A 26,391-nucleotide genomic window follows, 5' to 3' on the forward strand; every position below is an offset into this window, starting at 1 on the left:
GGGAGATTTGATATGTGGTAAGAAAATGAACCTCTTCCTTCAAGGAGCTCATAGTCTATAAGCTAGAATTTTCTTTTAAACATAATACTCTAATTCAAGACTTCACTGTCTCAAGGTATCAGGTTAGGAAAGATTACTTTTGACTAAACTCTTTGATATGAAAATGCTTTTTATAAACTTTAACCAGGCAATTGGTGAATATTTGTGACTGAAACACACCATACTGAATATTTACATCTGTTTGATTTACAGGAGAAATCAATATAGAAGGGTCCTAAAAAGATATAAAAGTTTCAGTCCTCTTATGCTTTAATGAGTTTTGGGGGGTGTTTTTTTGTTTTTGTTTTTGTTTTTTTTTTTTTTTGGTACCTTTGACTGCATGTTTTATCCAACAGGGGGAAAATGACAAAACACAGAAGATGAGTTTTAAGTTTGGTGAATCCAGGCACAATTCAAGTCTCTTTTATATTATAATAAATTATTAGAGCTAATTGTGCTTTGAAATTTCTCCATGTAGAGATGCAGCTTTTAAGAATGTTATGAGGGATCTTCTGCTGGTGCTAACGTGAATTTCAGATTGCTGTATGATGTTCAGTGAAGTTGCAGTGCTCCTAATAAGATCCAAAACCATAACATGTTGATTTTTTCAGAAGCTAAGTATTATAATTTTAAGATAAGTATGTGTTTTTAAATGAAATCAGCTATCTCTCAAAAAACTAGGTTATAATTGTAGTGCTATTCATTACCAGAATATAGGAAGGTTTACATGTTTTCTACATTTTAACTTGAGACGAATTTCAAAGATTTATGATTATTAAATCTTTTATTTCCTTTACTCTCAGCTATGTATGGCTTTGGACAAATATTAGTCTCCTTCTGGGAGATTAATATGAATAAGATTGATATTATATACTTTTATTTCCCCGTTTTCTTCATGAAAGTTTTATACAAATCAAATGAGTCTTTATATTAAAGTAAGGTATTTTAGTTCAGTGATTGTGGTCTTTTGAGCTTTAAGAACTCTGTAGAATGTTACTTTGGATTATGTGGAGGGTGACCCAATATGCCAGAATTTATTATTATTATTATTGTCAGGATGGGCAGGGTAGGACAAGTGGGAATCTAGTTATAATTAGCATTTTGGACTGCAAATATGGCCACCGTTTGGACTACAAGTAATATGGCAACTGAACTCTGACCCAGAAGAGGTGACTGACATCAGACCAGGAGCCACCAATGCTAAGTTGCTTCTTTGTTCACCAAGAACCAATCCTTGGCTCCTGAGAGAGGTCAAGCCATATAAAACTCCCAGCCTTTCCCTTCTCGATCAGGGTCTTTTCTTAGCCCTTTCTCTGGGAGGGGAAAATGTCGCCTGGGAGCACAGACTTCCAAAATAAAGCTCATCTGCCTGTTTGCATGGCTAATTGGCTGTTTATTTGCTCGGTGGGGTCTAAGAAAACCTTACAATTATTATTATTATTATTATTACTTTGTAGTTTACTATTTGTGCCATCTCAATGTCATTAAAATTTTCACCAATACTTTATTCCAAAAGTTTAAAGTTTTTATTTATTACATTTACTTATATAAGCCTCAGAATATATCTACAAATGATGTGAGACATCTAATTTTACTTTATATTTTATATTAGTAGGTAATATTACTAGTATCATTTAGTAGAATGCATCCTTTCCTGCTGACGTGTACTTTATATACATGTTTCCTTACACAGAAGGTCTTTCTCTGGGCTCCCTTTTCAGTTTCATCATTTAGTTTGTCTGTCCTTGTGCCTACACCAAATCATTTTTAAATAGTTTACATTTAGTACCATTCTGCACCAGTTTCAGATGTACAGTAAAGTAGCCAGAAAACCATGGATTTCACAGGGTAGTCTCAAGCACCCAGAATTGGCCAGGAGGCAAAAAAGCAGGCAGGGTAAAAGATGGACAAGACCCATCTTTTCAACAGGAAGGTTTGGAAGAGACAGGGTAAACAGACTTAGGGTTGGCTGCATTGAATGTCAGGGGCTCTGGGGCACAGGGTTTGTCCTTGGTTGCCTTGTACTTTGTTCTCAGAGCTGGTAAACAGTGCCCAGTCTAAAGGTCTGATAAAGTAGGTAGTTGAATTAGGCTCTGCAGTGCTTGGTTTGCATATGAAAGGGCTGCTCACTGGTGAGTCTTTTACTATCTCCAGGAACTGGCTAGCCCTGGAAAGGGCAATCTCTCCAGTCTGCAAGGCTCCAAATGTCAAAGAATCAGAAATACAGAAAATAAAAAAGCAGGATTAAATCTCTGTGTCTTTTCTCTAACCACACAGGTCCCTTCCAGGGAGCAAATGGTATTAATAATTTTATGTTCAGACCCAATCTATGTATTTTCAAATATATGTAATTTTGCATCTTTTGCACAAAGAATTGCATATTGTACCCTCTACTGTAATTCAGTTTGCTTTTAGTTACCACTATATACAGGACATCTTTTTCATACTAGTACATTTAATTTTTCTTTGATTTACCAGTTCTGCAGAATTTCATTCTATTGATATGAGTTAGCTGATCATTTTTTTTTGCAGAAGAACATTTAGTTTCTTTCAGTCTTCTAATTTCACAAATAATACTGCAATGATATACTTATGTGTAATTAAAATATGTATAATTATTTATAGGAATAGAAAAAAATGCTAAATCAGTGTCATGCATTTAGAACTATGATGCAGCATATATTGACAGTTCTCTCCATAGAAATTGTACCAGTTTACAGTACCACCAGTATGTTGGAGAAAGCCTGTTTTCCTCACTCTCAATGTCACTGACAAAGTGTTTATCATTTTTTTTATCTTGAGACAATTCATGTTTTATGAATATGTATGTGGCATGTATAAGTATATATAAAACACATATATACACATATTAAGATAGTGATATATTTGATGACATTTTATTTAGGATATTCAGAGTGCTGTTCAAAATATTTGTCTATAATAATCCTTTCTCATATTCTCTTTCTATGGTTTTGATATTAATGTTGTACTGGTTTTATAAGATACTTTTAGGAATTTTCCTTCTGCTTATTTTGTGAATATATAATAAGGATTATATGTTTTTGAATATATGTTAGCACTTGCTTGCCTTAAGATTGTTACAGCTTGTTTCTTTAATACGTAAGTCAGGATTCATGCCTCTCGTCCATGATTTCTATCTATTTTCTATTTTGGAATCCTGGGTGTGGTTTAACTTTAAGAAGTTTTAGTGATGTTGTAATGATGTTGAAAGTGTTAAGGGAGAAATGTGGTTCTTCTCGCTGATATAGTAAAAAATTACAGATCAACAAGGCTGTTAGCATCCAGGCAAAGTTTACTAGTGCTCAGAGGCTGGGAGGCCAGCCCCTGGGTGGCCAGAGGCCAGCTGGCCAGTGGTTCCCCATGTGACAAGAGAGCAAAGGTAGCAAGTCCTTTGTTCTGAGGACTTAAATAGTTGGTGGGGTGGGGATGAGGGAATTACATCTTGATTGATGGGTAAAGGTAGTGCCAAGTTTCCCCCAGGGAGATGTGACTACCCAAATGTAGGTATGTGTTAGCCCAATGTTAGCCCCAATCCTTATCTTGCTCCAGGCTCTATTTGTTCAATTTGTATACATGACAGGAGGCAGGCAGTTAACCGAAGTTGTCTTACGGGCTTTTTCTTTGGGCACTGTAAAGCCCCTTCCCCTTCTAAGCCCTGGGAAAAATACAGTCTCAAGGTTTTCCTTTTCCCAGCTAGTGGAGTGGATACACATGGACTTCCAAGGGCTCCCCAAGCACACCCTGTGCTGTCATAGTTGTGCTTGTTGTTCAGAATGTGTGGCAGTCTTACTGAACCAGGCTCAGGACTGCTGGGTTAATAGGTGAGACATGTCTTCCTTTGCTCCCTGTAGTAAGTAAGACCTTTGTTAGATTGTAATGGTGAGGCCCCTGATGTCACTTCCCCTCTAGCTGCTCCTTCCTAGCTGTCACCTATCATTTCCCCCTTCAAGTAATAGGAACCCAAATCTTTGGGGACTTTGGGCTTAGGACTGTTGGGTCAACAGGTGAGACACATCTCCCTCCATCCTGCCTTGGTTTGCTGTCTATCCTACCCAACAAAAGTAAAAGTTTAGAATTACCTGAGTAGTTCATTTATTTCATTCACAAATTTAAAAAGTAAATGGTGCCTAAATAAGAAAAATGACTTGCTCAAGAATACACACATTGCAATTCTCTTAATAAACAAACCCACAAACACTGAATTGTCCACATACACGCACAAACACACAAATTGCTACTAAAGATCTTCTAGTGGCCCCATGTGTAAACCACTAAGCATATTAAGCATATTTTCCTTGAAGTCTTCTTTTATTCATTTTCCTTTTGTTAATTTATGGGTCTGTGGGACACAGAAGATGCACCTGTGTTAGTCCAGCTCGGTCAGAAATCTTGGGCAAGATACCAAAGGTAACATGCCACAAGTAAGTCCATTCTCGCTAATACACTGAGGGCAGGTTTGCGACCCTTGTCCACCTTGCTTTGGTCACTGACCTCATCCCATTCCACCGGGACTCCAGAGAAACACACTGGCCCATGGCACATGTTCCTCTTTCCATCCTGTTTTGTTTCTAAGCTTGAGTTTTTATTTTTAATTTTGTTTTTAAGTGAGAAAATACAGCCTCTTTTACAGATGACTGAGAGCAGGAATGACTGATGTCATCTTTTATGTTAACACTCCCCTTCCTAAGTAAGCTGGCCTTCATTTTAGTTCAGGGTCATTGACATATTAGTTTAATCAAACAAAATTTTCACAGAGCTTACAAAATATTTTCTACCACATAGAACAAGAAAGTTTGCTCAGGCACCAAGTTGCACGGGTTGAAAGAAAAAAATCTTAATAAAAATGGAAAAATATAAGCATTTGTGCTTTCGATATTTTTTAGAGATAGTATGGTGCCCTGTGTGAATTATTCTAATTTTGATTTTTTGGTTCCATTTTTACAGATAAAGAAGTGAGACCCCTAGAGGTCTACAGAGGTACCATTTAGTGAAAGGCTGAATTATTTGACCTGTTAGTAGGCGTTCTTCTGAGTTCACAGCGATCGGCATTGTTATTATGGAGCTTTTTCCCAAGGGTACGAAAGCAAGGTGCTTAGCTGAATTTATAGTCAAACATCAACTGAGAAAATTCTTCCTCTTTCTGACAGTTCCATCATGAATATTTCCTCTGTGCAATAAGAGAAGCTGAAAGAATAGTGAAGATACATCAGATAAGATTAAGCTCTATATTTGAATACCTTCACTTCTCGAGACTCATTCCAGAACACGGCATTGTATTTGTGGAAAGTTAATAGATACAAATTCATATTTAATGTGATGTGCCATAGTTTATTTTTGATGCTGGAATTATTTTCCTCAGACAGTATGAATTTAGTAAGTTATAAAAAAGCAAAAGCTGTCTTTTCTTGGAAATTTCAGTGCACTAATTTGTGGTTAAACAGTGAGTTCATTATATGAGGATGCAAGAATTCTTTGAAGAATGCATTTCTAGTGTGGGAATTAAAATGAAAGAGTTAAAACAGTGACAGTAAAATCCATTCACTTGGCTTGACTTTAAAAGTTGAGTTTCAACAACATTTGGCAAACAAATACTGCCTTTATTAGGACTCTTTTCCCACCTACAATCATTTTCAGATGCCAAATTGCAAGGGCTGTTTGCAGGCTCCATTTAGGGGACAAGTACCATATACCCTAATTGGTTAATTGCACCCATTAATACTCAGCAAATATAATTATATTATCATACACAAAGGAGAAAGCTGATAATGTATGCTCATCACGTTCTCCTAGGACCTACTATACTGGAAACAACATTATTGCTATTTTAATAAGTGCCCATTAGAAGAATTATTCTCCCTTTCTAGCAGCACAAAGTGTTTCTTTTGCAAAATTTACAAATAAGAGGAAACATTTGGCTCCAACTCTAATACCAAGGGATACCACTTTAGTGACTTTTAACAATGAAGAATTGGCTAGGCTAGAAGGAGTGAAAATATCTTAAGCTATTTAGACCCAATGAGCCATGAAGCCAAATGTGGTGCCACTTTGCTACTAGATTACAAAATGTGTCTGTCTTTCTTTTTTTAGTCTCTTTCAAAAGCTGTCCTCCTTTTCCAATTTGGTAAATACACTTTTGTAAATTATTTAATAGTTCAAGGTTAAAGCAAGTATCAACAATGTTACTTAACTTCTTATTTGGACTATGCATGAAGCATAACATAATGTAATTTTTTTAAACTGAAAGATAGCTTTATAATTGTCCAGCCTAAATCTCTTGCTTTACAAAAACAGAAACTAGCTTAGAGATAGAAAGGGGCCACTCACAGTATCCTGTTTGCTGACCGCATAAAGTGCTTTAATTCCCTCTAGGACTTTCCTGTGCAGTGCATATTCCCCATTACTTTGTAATGTAGAGCATTTCAAATGTCGTTTTAAAGAAAAATTTTCATACCTCCCTTTTGCAGTGTCCAACCTTATGGCATTTCTGGGCCACACTGAAGGAAGAGCTGTCTTGGGCCACACATTAAACACATAAACACTAACAAAAAATTATGAGCAAAAAAAATAGTTTTAACTAAATTTATTGTTTTGTACTGGGCCACATTCATAGCCATCCTGGGCCAAATGTGGCCCACGGGCCGAGAGTTGGACACCCCTGTGGAATGAGTAGGATATGATCCTTCCTTTCTCTATGTCCTCACAACCCTTTGCTCTTTAACCTTCAGGGTCTAAGACAACAATACTAATATTATTAATTGTTGACTTGTGTTAACTCTTTCTTCCGCCCTCCTTAGGCTGTAAATTCCTCGAGGGCAGGCATTTATTTTATTTATTTTGGATATTCTCCATTACACCAAATAGAGAATTTGATATTTGAAACAATAAAGAAACAAATAAAATAAAGAAACAATAAACAAACAATAAACAAACATTTTGGAGATTTTATTTTTAACTTTTGTTTAGATTTTATTTATTTATTTTTAGAGAAAGAGAAAGGGAGGGAGAAATAAAGGGAGAGAAACATCAATTGAATATCTCCCCACCTGGGGGACCTGGTCCTGCAACCCAGGCATGTGCCCTGGCTGGGAATTGAACTGGTGACCTTTTTGTTTGCAGGCCAGCACTCAATCCACTGAGCCACACCATCCAGGGCCACATTTTGGAGATTTTAAGTTTACAGCTATTTTAAAAATCAGATCCCTAGCTTCTGACTCTTGAGGCAGTGCAGCATTTTTTTCCTACTATATTGCGTAGTAGGAAACACCACCAGACAAGTTAAATAGGCAGGGAAGACACTGTTCATGACTACTGCAATAGACAAGAGAGCCTGGATGCGACTCTGCCCTCTAAACAAATGGCAGGATAGTTTTTAAGCACTGAATAGAACAAGTGTAAAAGTAGAATATTCGTGAGCATTTTGCTAAGTGCGATCAGACCATCTGTATTTGCTAACTGCCTCCTACAGAGACTGGGAGAGAGTGGTGCTGTCTTTTTGATGATTACATTTCAAAGAATATCTCCCATGTCAGACTGAAGAAGCCATCTTGGTGACCATCCAGTGTGTTATATTTACTGTAACAGTGTATCATTTATGGTGCAAGTAATAGAAAGTTCATGTCAAAGTGGCTTAATTAATAAGGGCATTTTATTAGTTCATATAACCAGAAGTTCTGAGGCAGTGTGTTTCCAAGATCGGTTAACTGAGCAGCTTAAGGATGTCACTAAAGACTGTTTATTTCCAGTAACCTACTCTAGTATGCCCCTCAACGCTGCCTAAGTCCTCCTCACGGTAACAATTAAAACTCAATATTCTCACAATGACAACAATGTATGTCAGATAAAAAAGAATGTCTTAATCAGCTTCTAGGACAGATCCGCTTATGTTCATTGCTTAGAATTTCATCATATGCTCCTTCCTAATTGGAACCTAGAAGGATGAATCATAATCTCTTGACTGGTTTAGCACAATAAAGATTTACTCCTGAATTCCATGAGGAAAGAGTAAATTTTAAAGTAAAAAAATGTTTTGTAAGAAAAGAAGATGATTACTGGATAAACAATCAACGGTGTCAGGGAAACACATTTTAAAAAGCTATTAAAAGCTAAGACTTCTTTATTATAATATTCACATCTTAGAACTATTAAATAACTGGATAGGATAACATAGAATTCTATAAACAACATTAAAATATAGCATTTCCCTAAATTCATCAGTGTTTTCAAATATATATGTCCAGTAATAATTTAATTTCTACATCTGATGATGGCAGATTAAGCAATTAAGACTAATTTAGCTTCACTCCTTCGTAACTACAAACCTTTCTTTCCTATGCCTCATTTTTATAATTTTGCTGTGTATATATGCATCTGTATATAGAATATACAATATTTTGCATGTATCAAGTTTTATATAAATGGAATATTATGCCTTGTATGGTGTGGCTCAGTGGATTGAGTGCTGACCTGTGAACCAAAGGGTCGCCAGTTCGATTCCCAGTCAGGACACATGCCTGGGTTGCAGGCCAGGTCTCCAGTAGGGGGAGCTCAAGTGGCAACCACACATTGATATTTCTCTTCCTCTCTTTCTTCCTCCCTTCCCCTTTCACTAAAAATAAATAAAATCTTTTAAAAAATGAACTGTTATATGACATGCATTTTTGCAGTCTTTTATTTTCTCAAATATCTTCTGAGACAGACTATTTTGATATAATACAGGGTGGGGCAAAAGTAGGTTTACAGTTGTTTGCATGGAAAATAATGCAATAATTAAATAATAATAGTACAAGAATAAACTCTGTGTTTCCTGTACTCATAACAGTAATCCTAATTTTCCCTTGTATATCCATGTGTATGTGGTTAATCCATCTGATTATTGTGATTATTTGTGATAATCCATGTGATTATTTGTTGTGCTTGGTACCTATACAGATAACATGATAACATTACTTTTACAATATGGATAACTAATTTTCTCAGACTATTTATTAAATAAGTTTTAATGAACATCTATTTTCCAATAATATATATATTTTTTCTGTGATCTATAACACCCCTATGCTACACCCTGATGTATGTGAGTATTTTTCTGGACTCCCTGTTGCATTTGTTTATCCATCTAGCTCAGAGACAGTATTATGTTCTCTATCCATATATCTTTAGCGTAATATTTGATATTTGGAAACATAAGCCATTTATCTTTTTTCAAAACTATTTTAAATATTAACAGACCATCACCTCTCCATATAACTTTAATTTCTGTTTGTTAAATTTCTATAGAAAAACTACCTGTAATTATAATTGAAATTGAAATTAAACAGTTATTGGAGAACAATTGACATAAAAAATCACTGAGATTTTTTCCCCAAGAACCTGGAAAATCAATAATTAGATCTTCTGTAATGTCACTCACTAACTGATAGTTTGTATATTTCTATGAATAGCCATATTTTAGATATATGTTCAAAGATCTTATGTTTTCTATTGTTATAAACAACACATTTTATATTGTTTTTTAAAATGTTATTTTTTACTTGTATAAATAATGTATTTGATGTCAAATCTAGCAACTTGCAAAAATGATTAACTTTAATATTTTTTCTATTTATTTTCTTGGTCTTCTTATGTAGACTATCATAATAAATTCTCAAAATGTCCACAGTTTATTTTCTTACAAACTTTTAGATATTTTTTTCTTCTCTATTACTGCCTTTGTTTTATCTTTGGCCCAATGTTGTGTAGGATTGGTGATATTGGGCTTTCTCTTTATGCTCCTGATTTCAGAGTTTTGGCTTTGGAGTTTTGATAGTTTTTGTTAAGTAATTTTCACAAGCTAAGGTCGTTTCTTTGTATCTTCTAAGAATTTTTACCATGAAATTGAATTGATTTAAAATTGCTTATGTATTTACTTTCAGAATCTCTTTATTAGATCACAAAATGCATGCAAAAACATGACCACATTCATATAATTATCACCTGTCAAGAAACAGAACATTAACATCATCCACAAAAACCTCTTTGTATAATACTTTTGCCACTTTTTCTTCCCTTCCCCTCCTACCCAAAAAGATAATTACTATCATTTTCTAAAATCATAGATTAGTCATAAATGATTTAAAAGTTTATAATATTTTTAAATTTTATATAAGGGAAATATTCCAGCAGTACTCTTTAGTTTTAAGCATCTTTTGCACAAAGATATGAATGACATCCTTTTGGTTTTGTGCAGTTGTAGTTCTGTTAATGCTACTGATGAACAATATTCAATGTTTTGAATGCTACATATGTATGCATTCCAGTGCTGATGGACACTTATGTTTTTCCATTTTTGCATATTATAAATAGCATTGTTCTGAATACTTGTACACAGGTATTGTGGAGAACACAAATATCCACCTACACTTAAACACAGAATTGTTAAAATATAAATTGTGGATATTTTCAGCTTTAGGAGATATTGCCAAATCATTTCCCAAAGTGATTGGACCAACTTACACACCCAACATCTGTGAAAGAAAGTAACAATTACTGTATTTTTACAAAAGTAAGTGACTGTGTTATATATGTATGTATATATGTACCTATCAATCAATGTGTCATTTTTTCAGCTTAGCTATCTTGCTGAGTGTGTAGTAGTCTCAAATTGTGGTTTTAATTTGCACTTCTCTAATGACTAATTGCTAACTACCCATTTATGTCATCATTTGTAAAGTGCCTTCAAATATAAACAGGTGCAGCAACTATTGAATGGGTGTTGTTTCCTCAAAAATTAAAAATTAAATACAAAAATATAATCCCATACCCCCACGTCTGGTTGTTACCAAAATAATTACAATCAAAATCTTGAAGAAATACATGTGTGTGCACTCCCATGTTCATTGTGGCATTATTTACATTAGTGAAGACATGGAAAGAGTCTATATTAACAGATGAATGGATAAAGAAAATGTAGTATATAAACACAACAGAATATTAATCAGCCTCAATATGAATGAACTACAATTTGAATGATTCCTTGAAAGACATTATGATACATGAAATAAACCAGACATGGAACAAATACAATACTTCCCCACTTAGGTAGGAGTCTAAAATTGTTGGACTCATAGCAGTGAAGAGAAGATTGGCAGTTACCAGGGGCTAGAAGAAAGGGGAATCAGGAAGGCGCTGATTAAAGGGTACATATTTTCATTTATGTAAGATTAGTACTCCCTAGAGATCTACTGTACAGCATAATACATATAGTTAATAATATTGTATTAAATATTTAAAATTTTTATAAGAGAACAGATTTTGTGTTAAAAATTTTTATTTAAAAGAGGAAAGGAGAAAACCTCTCAAGGTGGTAATAAGGTTATGGACTGTGTATGATGACTGTTGCATGGGTATGTACTTATCTCCAAACTCATCAAAGTATGTGTATTAAATATGTACATCTTTTTGTATGTCAATGACACCTCAATTAAAAAGTTAAATATCTTAACCATTTTTCTATTGGGTTGTCTGCCTCTTTATAATTGATGTAGATCATTATATATCTTATGTCAAGTCCTTTGAATACAATATATATGCAGTAAATATATACAAATTACCTCTATCCAATCTATGACTTGCCTTTTATATTTTAATGGCAATTAAAAAATGAACTTAATATTTATATAACCCATTTTATTTTGTTTCTCTTTCATTACTTAGTGTTTTTTAAGTCTTAAGAAATTTTTGTCTACACCCTAATTTTGCAGTATTTTTATTATGTATTAAAGAAGTTTATTTCCATAATTACCTTTGAAGTTTAGATTTAGATTTATAATTTCTCTACTATTGATTTTTGTCTATGACATTTAATTCTGTGATTGATAAAATAGATTGTCATAAATTTAGTGGCTTAATATATTCAAAGTTATGCTCTTCCAGTTCTATAGATCAGAAGTCTGACTCCGGTCTCACTGGACCAAAAACAAGGTGTCAGCAGGGCAGTATTTCTTTCTGGAGGCTGCACCAGAGAATGTTTCTTTGCCTTTTCCAGCTTCGAACACCTACCCTCATTCATTGGCTCATGACCACCTTCTCCATGCAAAGCCAGCCAAGGCAATTTGAGTCCTCTCCATATTACATCACTCTGAACTGTCCTCTGTCTTCTTTCACTTTCACAGGCCTTTGTGATTACAGTGGGTTCACTCAAATACTACAGCATGATCTCCCTATATTGAGGTCAGATGACTAGCAACCTTTGCCTTTGACAAATCAGGTACTACATTCACAGTTTCCTGGGATTGGACATGGACATCTTTGGGGAAATATTTTCTGCCTCTCATAGGTACAGATTAGAGTTTAGGTTTCATGTTTTTCCTGTGATAGTAGTGAATTAACCCAATATCACCTATTAAACATGTACTGCATGGCAGTATCAAAAGTCAGGTATTTGGTTCTTTTTCTGAACCTTTTCTCTTCCATTTGTCTGTTCTCCATGTTAACACCATGTTTTCTTAATTTCTTTTCTTTTTAATAACTATTGATGTATGGTGGTTCTGCAGCTAAATTATTTTACTTCAAAATCTTGAACCTTGGCTTATCTTGGTCTTTTATTTTTTTACTTTTTAAAATATTTTATTTATTTATTTTTAAAGAGGGGAAGGGAGGAAGAAATAGAGGAAGAGAAACATCAATGTGTAGTTGCCACTTGAGCTCCTCTTACTGGAGACCTGGCCTGCAACCCAGGCATGAGTTCTGACTGGGAATTGAACTGGTGACCCTTTGTTTCCCAGTTTGGCATTCAATCCACTGAGCCACACTGCCAGGGCCATCTTGGTCTTTAAAATGATTAGAAAATATCAGAATAACTTTGACACTTCCCCCAAATTAATAGGATTTTTATTTGGGCTGCATTAAATTTGGGAGCATACTGACATCTTTGTAAATATTTATTAACATATTGAAATTTTTCTATGTATTTGTTAAATAATTTTATCCAATGTATGTTTTTGTAAGATTTATTCATAGCTCTTTGACACTTCAGGATACTATTTTGAATTGTATCTTTTTTCCAACTGCATTTTGTATTTGTTGTTGAAACATAAAATGCATACCTTTTCTTTATTCACTTATTGATTTCAATAACTTTTCTGTGCACAATCGAAAATCCTGCTCTGATTTCAAGAAGATTTTAGCTTAATTTCATAGGTCTTTTCCCCAGAAAGTATGAGAATTAAGCAAATGTTATAACTGTGCAGGTGAGAAGACTATTGATTGGCTAATATTTTCACCAAATATTTACTAAATTGTCCCTCACCAGCTTCCCTTTGCCCAGGTAAAAACTGGATTCTCAAACTCCTGTTCAAACCCAGAATCAACAAATACTCCCAGGGGAAAGTCAGCCTCAGAAGAAATGCTGACCTGTCTTTTGTAGGTTTCTCTCTGAAAATCTTAGCTTTTACTATTCCTACTTAATGTTTCATCATCTCTCTGATCCTTTCAAATTGAAGTCTTGTGTTATAATTAATTTCTCTAGTTGTTACTGGGCTGATTATCATCCTTCATTTAAATGAATATTGCATATTGAACTTTATGAAATTATTTATATAAATGTGTTGAAGAGTAGATGGGTTTTCTTCCCTACCTTTATAAACCAATTTTGATTAGTATTAATTTTTAATAAAATCTCTTTATTACTGTATTTGTCCTATATTCTTTTTATTTGTTTAACTCAAAAGTTTAGTTTGTCAATTTTCAGTCTTTCTTTGTTTCAAGTATAAATATTCATATTTAAAAATTTAACTATGATCATTTTAGTCATTCCCCAAAGTATAAAATGGATATTTAAATTATTTGCAGAGTTAAATATTTTAATATATATTATAAATTTTTTGACTTGAGATATTTAGAAAAGTGATTTTTAATCTCACAAATATGTAAATATTTTAGGTATGATATTAATATATATTTTTAAGATTTTATTTATTTACTTTTAGACAGAGGGGAAAGGAGAGAGAAAGAGAGTTAGAGAAACATCAATGTGTGGTTGCCTCTCAGGTGGCCCCCACTGGGGACCTGGCCCACAACCCAGGCATGTGCCCTGAATGGGAATCGATCTGGTGACCCTTTGGTTCGCAGCCTGCACTCAATCCACTGAGCTACACCACCCAGGGCTAATATTTATTTTTGATGTGATTAAGACATGGTTAAAGATATATGACCTAAAGAGTAAAAATCCTTTGAAGTTTATTGAAATTTTCTTTTGATCTAACACTGTGTACATTGTTAAAAATATTCTTTGGATTCTTGAGAACAATATATACTTTAAATTTGGGATATAATTTTACATATATGTATATCCAGATCAACTTTGCAAATAATCATTATTTAAATCTTTTATATATTTTTAATCAAAAACACCTTTACTGTAGTCTTCTAAGAACAGACTCTCTTTAGATAAACATGATTAACTTATAAAAATGGCATTTACAACACCTGTTCAAAGCATTTCCCTTTAATGGGAACCTTAGCTTCACAGAATCCAGACATTGAAAGGCTTAAAAAAATTACATATTGTTGTCATTATGAGCCGACAAAGAATCTAGCATCAGTCAAGGGAATGCATTCATACTTCAGGTCCTCCCCCTCCAGGAACCAGAATTGTTATATTATTTCCATTGAGCAAAATCTGGTTTAATTTAGTAATCGTTCTCTCTTCTGCTGAGATTTCACACTCAGCACCATATTGACAAAGTCATCACATCCTAAAAGTGTGCCAACAATTTCCTTTTTGTTATTCTGCAGGTTGTTTTTACCTTCTCAGATATTTTCATTTTAAAGTTTAATTTGTGAATTTTTCATCATGGCCTTAGTTGGGAATTTTGTAAATGTAAAGTCTGTCCTGAGCATCTGTCTCTTACACAGGCTTCCGGCTGGCTTCTGCCAGACCCCAGAGGGATACTATCAACCTGGCCTCAGATTTTAAGTTAAAATTTTTTATATAAGATTGCGTTTTCTCGCTCTGGCTGGAGTAGCTCAGTCGATTGAGTGTGGGCTGTGAACCAAAATGTCGCAGGTTCAATACCCAGTCAGGGCACATGCCTGGGTTGCAGGCCACAGCCCCCAGCGACCGCACATTGATGTTTCTCTCTCTCTCTCTCCCTCTCTCTCTCTCTTTCTTCCTCCCTTCCCTCTCTAAAAAATGGATAAATAAAATCTTTAAAAAAAGATTGCATTTTATGTCCTCCTCTCTGCAACAAATACATTCAATATTAGAAGCTTTAAACAAAAACACTTATTATAATTTATTATCATAATATTTATAAATTTTGACATAGCTGGTCTTTGTTGTGATTCAGAAACTCTAGAGTGGTACAGCCTATTGGTTCTAGCTCAGGATGGCTCACAAAGTCACAGTTACAAGCACTGGTAAAATTTTAGTTATCCAAAGACTTGAGTGGGGCTGAAGGATTGACTTTCTAGAGGCTCACTTGTACAACTGTTGGCAGAAATCCTCAAATTCTTGTTTGTGGCTGGCAAGATGTTTGAGTTTGTTTCCATGCAACTCTCTCCATAAAACTGGTTAATATAGCTGCACAACACTGCACAAGATCCCCCCTGCAGTGAATAATTCAAGAGAGAACAAGGGGGGAGCAGCATTGCATTTAATGACAGTCTCAGAAGTCATCCACACCACTTCGGCCATATTCTATGTGTTATGAATAACTCAGTAAATCCAGCACCCACACAAGGCAGGGGTATGAACTCCACTCTCTGAAGAAAGAAGTGCCCGATAATTTGTATATGTATTTTAAAACTGTGGCAGCAATATTATGATACTTGCATGGATATAAATTCATCACCTAAAGAGAGTTGTTTAATATGCCTCAGTTGAAACATTGTCTTTTTCCGTACTGAACTTCAAGACTCAGACAAGTCATCTTTTTCTCCCTTTTTGAATTGTACTGTGTTAGTTCACCCTTTTTCTTTTTTGAGACTTTCAACAATGAAGCTGTGTGAGGGGATGCCCCTCCAAATCCATTTTAAGTCCAAGGTCATGACTCATATCTCTATGTAGTCATTACAACTGAATCCATTTGATCACGGAGACTGCCACATTGGTTTAGGTCACCCAATGTGCTCTTGACCTGTGTTCTATCCTCTGCTTCGATTTTAACCTCTGGGGGTTTCCTTGCTTTCTTGAAAATACAACTTAGAACTTAGAATACAACTATAAACTTAGAAATATATTTATTATGTATTATCCTGAATTTTTAGCATTCTTGTTTTAACAGGTGTAACAGGGTAATCACTCTCCCTTGCTTTTAGAAATGGAAGTCTTTGAGGAGAGATTTATTGTGCAGACATGCACTAAGCCACAATTGGAGTACTCAGTAGAGTGCTCTTAATCAGCTTTTGGCCACCTCTTGGGTAGTAATTTCACTGACCAATTCCATCCATCCATCTTCCCAAGATTACCTCCCTCTTCTATTAATTTTTCTACCTTAGGTGATGCACCTAACTCTTTTGCTGGTCTCACACTTTCTGAAATTGGCTGATAATCAAGCTTTTGTTATCCCATCTTGTATTCACAGAACATTTCCAGTTGTCTTTTTTACCAAGCTTTGTTCCCTTATAAGAGTAATTCTGATGAATGCTATTAATATATTTTCTGTTATAGAAGTCTATGAGTTTTAGCTATCAATCTATCTTTATACATATCTTTCTAACAATAATGTATTAACTATTTTGTCACCACTTAACAAAATAATTTTAATTTATCAATATGTACTGAATTCTTTCTTTTTAAAGATTTTATTTACTTATTTTTAGACAGAGGGGAAGGGAGGGAGAAAAAGAGGGTTAGAAACATCAATGTGTGGTTGCCTCTTGCACACCCCCTACTGGGGACCTGGCCAGAAACCCAGATATTTGCCATGACTGGGAAATCGAGCTGGCAACCCTTTGGTTTTCAGGCCCACACTCAATCCACTGAGTCACACCAGCCAGGGCTGTACTAAATTATAACATTCACAAAGCAGTAAGTTAGGAAGTTGAGAGAAAATAAGAAAATCTAGTTCTATCTTTACAGAGCTAAAATTATAAGCATTAAAGAGACTATTGGTGACACAGTGTAGGGCATTAAATATGTGCATAAAGTGTCTTTGGAATAATAATGAGAAGAGAGCGTATTTTCACTTAAATTGGGGTAGAAGAGGGAGAATTAATAGAGAATGCTTTACAGAGGTAGACTTTGAGTTGGGCTGCAAATAATTGTAAGGAGTTCTTTAGCTGAAACTGTGAGCTGGCAGTGGGGAGGAGGGAAGTGTGAGAAGTGGTACAAGGAAAAATACATCGAAAAGACAGAAGGAGAGGGGGTGTCTCAGGAAGAGAAATAAGACAAAGGGCACAGTGACACAAGAGCCTGAGGAACATTCAGGCAACAACAAATTTTTATTTTTATTGTATTGTATTTTATTATTTTATTTTATTTTTAGGGGAGCTTAAGTACAATATTTGAGTTATGTGCTAAAAAGGGGAAATATAAAATTTTTGTCTTCATAATTTTTTCTCTTCATGTGAGAACACAGAGAGGGAAAATGAACCTTAGAAAGACAATATGACGTGAATACACACATGTGTGCACACACACGCACACACACACACTTACACATACACACTGTCTAGAAAGTATCCATCCATGTACTATGAAAAATAGAGACAGTTATTGAGGAAGATATATGATACAAGAAAGATTGTACATAGGACAACGATGACTCAGTCCCCTTCAATGTAGGCACCTTGGGACCTCACACAGTTTTCTCAATTGCCATCAGCTGCCCTGTCTTATTTTCCTGAATCTCATTGATGGACTGAAATCTCTTCCCTTTCAAAGGTGATTTTTGTTTTGGGTTTTGGGAAAAAACAGAAGCTGCAGGGTGCCAAATCTGTGGGCGGACTGAGTCACCTGGGTGATTTGATGTTTCACCAAAAACGGCATGAGATGTGATGCATAAGTGGGTACCTTGTTTAATGAAGCTGCCAATCCCCAGTTGCCCATGGCTGTGGCCTTCTGAGTCATCCGAATAGTTTCCATGGAGGAATGTTCAAGCTTAATGCAAAATTTGATGCAGATTCATTGCTCTACTCACTCAATCATTTTGAATGCAATGACCACATGGTACAATGCTCATTCAATGGCGTCTACCACCGCCACTGACTAGTACAGTGAAGTCATCACTGTTCATGCATGTGCATTCCAGTCCATTCTCCTTGGCTGCCATGTTACATCAATGTCGCACAAAGCATTCTCATTATTTTAACAGTGGTAAGACTTTTTCCAGATAGAGCATAAATATATATATATAATGGAACATTGTTTAGCAATAAAGAATTATCTTGCCATATTTTTTGTTTCTTTTTTTCTTAAAATTTTTTTACCATGTAGTCCCCCATACCCCTCCACCCATAATCACTATACTGTTGTCCATGTCCATGAGTCCTTTTTCCTTTTTGCTCAATCACTCTACCCTGTAACCTCTACCCCTTACTCTCATCCTGCTCACTATTATGAGTCTATCATTTTGCTTGTTAGTTCAGTTTGTTCATTATATTCCACAGTGAATGAAATCATATGGCATTTGTCTTTCTCTGACTGGCTTACGTCATTTAGCATAATGTTCTCCAGGTCCATCTCTACTGTCACAATCAGTAATATTTTCTTCTCTGCCTAGTAGCATTCCTTTATGTCCTTTATGTAAATGTCCCATAGTTGTTTTATCCATTCATCTACCGATGGACACTTGGGCTGCTTCCATATCTTGGCAATTGTAAATAGTGCTGCAATGAACATTGGGGTGAGTATGTCCTTTTCAGTGTTTTGGGTTCCTTCGGTTATATTTACAGAAGTGGAATTGCTGGGTTAAAAGGCAGATCCATTTTTAATTTTTTGAGGAATCTCCATACTGCTCTCTATAGTGGCTGCACCAGTGTGCATTCCCACCAACAGTGCAAAAGGGTTCCCTTTTCTCCACAGCCTTGCCAGCACTTGTTGTTTGTTGATTTATTGATGATAGCCACTCTGACAGACTATCATCAATAATGAGATGAAGTCCCATTGTGGTTATAATTTGCATTCTTTTAATGATTAGTGATGTAGACCATCTTTTCATATGTCTATTGGCCATCCGTATGTCCTCTTTTTAAAGAAGTATCTGTTCAGATCCTCTGTCCATTTTTTAATTGGACTATTTGGGTTTTTTTCTGGTATTTAGTTGTATGAATTCTTCATAAACTTTGGATATTAACCCCTTATCAGATGTATCAGTGAATATGTTCTCCCATTCTGTTGGTTGTCTTTTTATTTTGCTGATGGTTTTCTTTAGTGGGCAAAAACTTTTTAGAATGATGTAGTCCTATTTGTTTATTTATTTATTTATTTTTGTTTCTCTTGCCTGGGGAGATATATAAGATAAAATATTTCCATGAGCAATGTCCAAGATCTTGGTATCCATGTTTTCTTTTAAAACTTTTCAAACTGCAGTTTGAGTGTATTTTTGTGTGTGGTGTAAAAACATCCTCTAGTTTAGTGTGCACGCTGTTGGTACAGGGAAATGACACAGAATGGTAGATGAGGTTGAAACTTTATTTGGCTTTGAGCAGCATGATGTAGATATAACACTTTATCCCATGGGACACAGAGTGTAAACAAGGTAGTACATGATCTCTGATAAAAATGACAGTTTCCATGGCAAAGTTTTCAAATGCTAAAATGTTCAGAACCTTTGCTAAATAAATAATGTTAGGGATTTTTCCAGTCTCATTTTGACCAACTAGATTGGTTTCAGAACAAACAGTCTTTAATTTTTTGGTTTGTGTGTGTGACCTGTTGACTATTGTTGTTTGTATATCTGAACTACTTTTCAGGTGCACAAATTGCTGTTGTTTAACTTGCTTGAATCTGTTTCCTGGTGTGTTATTTAAAAAATACTGGAGAGAGGAGAGAGAAAAATTACATTTACTTGACATGGTTGTTGTGAATCTAAGGTGACAGCATGTGAAAGAACCAACTCAGAAGTTGGCACTGCATAATTTTAAACCAACTCTTAATATGAAGTAAGTGTTTGATGAATGGTTTACTTAAACTCTCGTAAATTTGACTTCAAAATGAATCTTTTTTTACCCTTGGTCCTTGTAATCACCACTGCAAGGCCATCCTTGATACTATTGAAATAACATTGCCCCTTATGAAAGTTAATGTAGGCTGCATCCACATATTTATGAGAGACAATAATTTTTCCAGATACATTCGACACTGAGTCACATCAATCCAAGTTATTTTTGGAAACACCTGTGTAGGGAACTTCTGGATTTCTGTTAGTCATGTTTGTGTCTTGTGAGCTTTTTTTCCCTGGCCTCTGTTTACTAGATAAAACCTGACTTTAGCTTGGTCAAAAAGATTTTCTTTTTAGATAAATTAAATTAAGAGATAATTAAGAAAGGAATTTGTGAGTTGAGACACTCACGAAAAATCCTTAGAAAGATCCACAAACTCATGGAAAATCTATGACCAGTGCCTCCAGATCTGTTTTTTTTTTTCCATCACTCTGAGTTCTAGGTGCTCATAAATTCAATTCACAGACATTTTATTTTCTATTAAATAAATTCATGAAAGATCTAGATGTTTGACTGCAAATCTAAGCATACTTAGATCTCTCTTAGTAAGGTTCTTAACCATTTACTGTTTTACGAGTTTCTAACTTTGAGACAAAGTATCTGAAATAGGATGCTTTAAACATACATCACTGTCAAATAATGAATTCCTATAAGTCGTAAAGTGTAATATGGAAAAATGTCCTCAGAGTAACTTCTCCAAAGATCTGTTTTTCTCTTAACTCTAACCATTTTAGACTTAGCAAAGCTTAAGTTAACTAAGCAAAGGATACAATATTCAATTAATAGGAGTTTTATGACTCCATACATTTCCTAAGTCATGTAATATTCATGTCTTAAGCAACCATGAATCAAATTTTATACTTAAATTTGCGTTGCTCTAGAGACTGAATGGAAGTGAGAAACAGACTCTCATTAGGATCATTATCAAACAATAAGAACTTAAACTCTGAAAGTCAGATCAAGTTCCTTTTCCACTTAGTAAAGCTGAAAGTTTCGTTAAAAACACTTATATTCCCAGTCCCTCAATTTCTTCACCTTATGACAAGACAGGGTATGTGGCCTGATTTCTTGCACTTTGGTATCTTTAGCACTGAGAACAGTAGCATTTGCATGAGGTCTCAATAATATAGAATGAATGGATGAACTATCTTATGTTTAGCTTTAAGTTTGAATTAAACAATGTATGTGAAACTATCTTCTATTGGTAAAATTATTTTCAAGAGAAAGAAACCCTACACATTGCTAAAACAAGGCAAAACCAAAAAATGAAAAGCGTTATGATTGGTTAACATCAAAACTGCTACTTAGATAGCAATAAATCTTTCTAAAGAACTATAGGGATTTTTGGAAACACAGCTTTTAAAACAAAAATGCTGCTTCTAAATCTGTTTTCTCTGAATGTTGCCTTTGTTCTATTATACGAAATTGGCCATGAAATAAGAGAGCTGGCTGCCTAATCCCAGGCTCATAGCCTTATAGCTGCATGATCAGAGAAGTAAAAGACTTTTCTCTCCTACTTAAAAAAAAAAAAGAGGCTGGAGAAGAATTCCAATTGAAATGGAGAGGTTCATCCCTATTATCTTAGGGAAAGCATTCTTTGCAGAAAACAAAACAATAGTCATTGAAAATTACTAAAAACAATGTTTTTCACATATAAATGTTTAATACATATTACATAATATTACTATTGTTTACAGTTAGGGGTGAAAGCATTCTGCATTGGCATTCAGAAAACGTAAAATTTATTCTCAGCTTTCATATTAGGAAAGTGATTTCTAGTAAATTAATTTGTCCCTCTGATTCTCAAATTATGCATAGTGTAAATTACAAAACTAGCTCATTGGGTTGTTACCCTGGTAAAAGAAGATAAAATTTGGTTATAGTGTCTTCGTCATGCTCAGCCCAGCATAGACAGCCAACGGATGCCGGTTCACTCCTCCGCCTTTCATACAAAGTTGTAGTTTTCACGCTAAGTCTCACATTAGCCATGAGACCTCAGAAACTCACTAAATTTCTCTCTGTCTCAGGGTTCCCATCCATCACTCGGTTGTCTAATGTAATGACTAATTCCTTCCTGATCAAACCTGTTTAGAGGTGAAATGAAATAGTATTCTAACACAGTGGGAAGTTGCATTTACTATTTGGACATAAGGGGTTATAATAGATGCAAAAATTTTTCACCATTTCATATTTTTAAAAAGCTAACAATAACTCAGCCACCAACTGGAAACAATAAACTAAAAAAATACATTAAAAATGTTATATAACTTGATACTATCTGACTATCACTTAGATTAACAACAGATTTCAATGTTATTCTATAAATGATTGATTTTGTATAGATAAGTGCTTCCCATAACTAAAGCTATTTGGTGAAAAATAAAAATGACTAGAATATCTTAGAAAAAGCACACAATGCTACTTTTGCTAGACTCTGGAAAATCTGTCTCCTGAAAGTAAGTGTTAGCAGGCTTTCAAATCTAGTCAAAGCACTTCTTCTATTTCAAAGTTCTATTTACATGATACTTTCTTAACATCTTTCTTATTAAAATCTTGTATGTGCAGTTTTGAAAATCTATTACTTACTTATTAAGCTAAAAAAATCAACTTTTGCATAAAAAGAGCCTGTTTGCCACCATGATGAGGTTCAAGAAGTGAATTAATTAAATAGTACTGGGGGTAGGTGAGAAAGCAAGATTTCTTCTTGTCAGAAGGAAGTTCCTATTATACCCACAAAAACTAGTATTTCCAGGGTCTGTATTATTCTTAAGGTAAAGAGATCAAGAAAATATGTCGTAATAAAGTGTTTTTAAGTGAGACTGTCAGAGAATACCTGGGATTTTGAGAATTTTCTGGAAAATGAATTTGATGAGCAGTGAGACTTTCAAAGGTGATGTGTGGTGCGGTGGCCTGATTTGGTGAGACCTGGCAGAAAAAATAAGCTGTCTGCTTTATTCTGAATGATTTGATTTTATCATGCATTCTGTAGTCAGTTGTCCGTGATCACTGACCCCACATGCCCCACATGCCATGTGCGTCACTGTTTCCACGTTTTTGCTCACTGTGTTACTCGGCTAAGGCTGCATTTATTCTGTTTCTTTTTTGAACTGACTTATTTTTCAAGGCTGTGCAAGTTTCCACCTTCTGGGGGTCACCCAAGGATAGAATGTTTGTGTACAATGGGTCACAGATTCATCTGTTGCACTTCTTTTGCATTTATTTGGTAATTTTCTTTGTTATTATGTGGTCCTGATGTTTTAAATGGTGTTTACTTTTTAATTGTTATTATGTTTAAATAATTGTAGATTCACATGCAGTTAAATACAGAAAGATTCTGTGTACCGTTTACCCAGTTTTCCCAAAAGTAATAATCTGAAAAACTAGCATGAAATCAAGACTAAAACATTGATACAGTCATGATTTGCAATATTGTTATCATTACAAAAACCCCTCCTCTTGCCCTTGGATAGCCACACCCACTGTCCTTCCATCTCCACCCACTGCTTCATCCCCAGCAACCGCCAGTCTGTTTACTATTCTTATAATATTATCATTTCAGGAATGTTATCTAAATGAAGTAATGTAATATGTAACCTTTGAGGATTTGTTTGTTTCACTCCACATAATTTTTTGGAGAGTTGTCCAAGTTGTATGTGTGAATATTTTTTTTTCTTGTTATTACTGAGGAGTATTCCATGGTGTAGGTCTAATACAATTCATTTTACTATTCATCTATTGAAGAATATCTGGATTGTTGCCAGTTTGGGGTTTTTAAACAATTATACATGGGCTTTCATGAAAACATGTCTTTATCTGTTTTACTTATCTAGGGATAAATACTCAGGAATGCAATTGCTGGGTCATGTGTTATTTCCATGTTTTTTTTCCTTAGCAGAAGATTGGAAAACTGTTTTCCAAAGTGGCTATGAATCATTTTTACCTTTATACCAGCAATGTAAGTATGACCCAGTTTATCTACATTCTGTTAACAATAGATTTTTTGTCAATCAAACAAGTTTTTAATAACTCTGATAGTGGTATCTCATTGTTTTTTATTTGGATTTTCATAATAGCTAATGGTGTTGAACTTTTTCATGTCCTTATTTCTTATCTGAAATTGTGGGTGAAGTGTCTCTCCTATCTTTTTTCCATTTTCTGACTGATTTTTTTTTTATTGTTGAGGTTTGAGAGCCCTCTCAATGTTCTAGATACTAGTCCTTTGTGGTATATATGGTTTGAAAATATTTTCTTAGTCTGTAGCTTATCTTTTCATTCTCTTAGCATAGATATAGTTGTTTTTTAAAATTTTATATATAGTTTTTTTAATATTTGTATAAAGTCCAATTTATCAATTTTTTCCTTTTATGTACCATACTATTGGTATCGTCTGAGAACTCTTCACCTCTCCCCAAAACTTGAAGATTTTCTTCCATTTTTTCCAAATGTTTTATCGATTATGTTTTGCATTTAATCCCATTTACATTCAAGGGAGGCCTTCTAAAGCTCCTAGTGGGGAGAAATGTCCCGGCTTCCTATTTGGGATTCTGTGATACCATACTGGAAGGTGTTCGGGGCCCCTCCTACTAGGCTGCCCCTCACACTTTGCTGGTAAGGCTGGAGGTGAGTCACTACTGTTACTGTGAAATTTGACTGGATTAGAGCAGCCATTGCCAAACATGATTTACTTTTGCTAGTCTTCCCTTTTCTCGGCAATGGCTAGAGAGAGCAGACTTCCTTTCTTGGACTTTCTTTCTTATTTGACTGTTGACATTTCAGGGTTGCCAGGTTTTGGGGCTGTGAGTGGAGGATATTTGAGGCAAAAAGAAAACTTAACAGATTCACCAACCTCTTATTCCTTAGATTGCAATGCCTCTAGCCAGTCTGCCTTTGTGTCTCCACTTTATAACAGTCTTCTTATGCTCGTTTTACATGAAATGTCCAGGGTTTTAGTTGTCCTTGGTGGGAAGAACAGGAAAAATGTGTCTTGTCTGTTTTTCTAAGACTTTTCAGTGTTGTTTTTTATACATCTAATCTCTCTCCCAGGTAGGTCTTAGGTCTTTGAGAACTGATATAATATTTTATAGCTTGGCAGTTACATCACATTACCTGAGCTCATGGTAGTGGCGGAGATGCTACTGGTTTGACCTAGTCTTGCCACATGGTGCCTGTCAGCACCAAGGTGGTCCTCTGCAGCCACGAATTTACTGCCGGATACTGTGCTTCCAGCCATGAGTAGACTTCTGACTCAATCTGGGCCATGTGAAGCTCCATGCCTGGGAGATTTAAATAAAAGTCAAGAGGTGTGTGGGGACAGGATGAGTGCAAAGATGACCATAGAAGGATTAAGAAATATAACAAAACTGTTTCCATCTCCTCATGTAATAAAAAAATCTTTAGAACTGAGAGTAGTGGTAGTCTTCTATGTAGGATGAGGAGGGTAATCTCTAGGGGGAAAAAAAAAGAAAAGAAATTCAATGCACAGAACAAGATCAGAGTGAAACATGGAGAGAGGACACTGTCTAGGTTGCATGCTGTGTTTAGATTTCTCATTCCTAATTCTTCCTACAGCAGGCACAGTTTCTGCCTAATTTTTTATGTCTCTTACTCCATCCTGTTACTAGTATAACTAAATTTGGTTTCTTCTCTTTGTCATGACAAAAAAAATAATTGTCAATTGAATTGTTTAAATGTATTGGATGTACATTTTTAAATCTGCAGAAGTATATTTCATACTTGCTTCCACTTCCACTTTCATTTATATTCTTTTCATTTTTTCCTGATTTTCTCTTAGTCTGTGTTGATAGTAGAAAAGTTGCAGCATTTCAGGTTAAAAACTAGGAGAATATTTTAGTTTCTTGTCCCCATACCTTCCACCTGCAAGACTACCCAAATTCATAATACTCATAAAATCTTTTTTACATGTGGGAGGGACTAGCAAATTACAATACATTAAAAAGCATACATTACTTGAAAGCAGTGGAGGATTGACGTTCGTTCAGTTTGACAATATATATCTAAATGCCTCCTTATTATTAGTGTGGTAGCATTATAGACACTTTAGAGCTATGAAATATTTATATAGAGAAGCCTCTGACTCATAATTTTAAGTAGCTCCTCCATCTATGTCTTGAGGAGCTTCTGACATTTGGAGTTTGTCATTAGTTACTTCATTTGGAGGAGAGATGTTAA

General features: G+C 34.9%; 1 pseudogene; it reads right to left on the reverse strand.

Annotated features, from left to right (window-relative positions):
* Positions 1–14,653: 14,653 nt before the first annotated feature.
* On the reverse strand, positions 14,654–25,432 carry LOC123809917 (annotated as a pseudogene).
* Between the last annotated feature and the right edge of the window lie 959 nt (positions 25,433–26,391).

The sequence above is a fragment of the Phyllostomus hastatus genome, unplaced genomic scaffold (assembly GCF_019186645.2).
Source record: "Phyllostomus hastatus isolate PE091 unplaced genomic scaffold, TTU_PhHast_1.1 phas_scaffold_585, whole genome shotgun sequence".
NCBI lineage: Eukaryota > Metazoa > Chordata > Mammalia > Chiroptera > Phyllostomidae > Phyllostomus > Phyllostomus hastatus.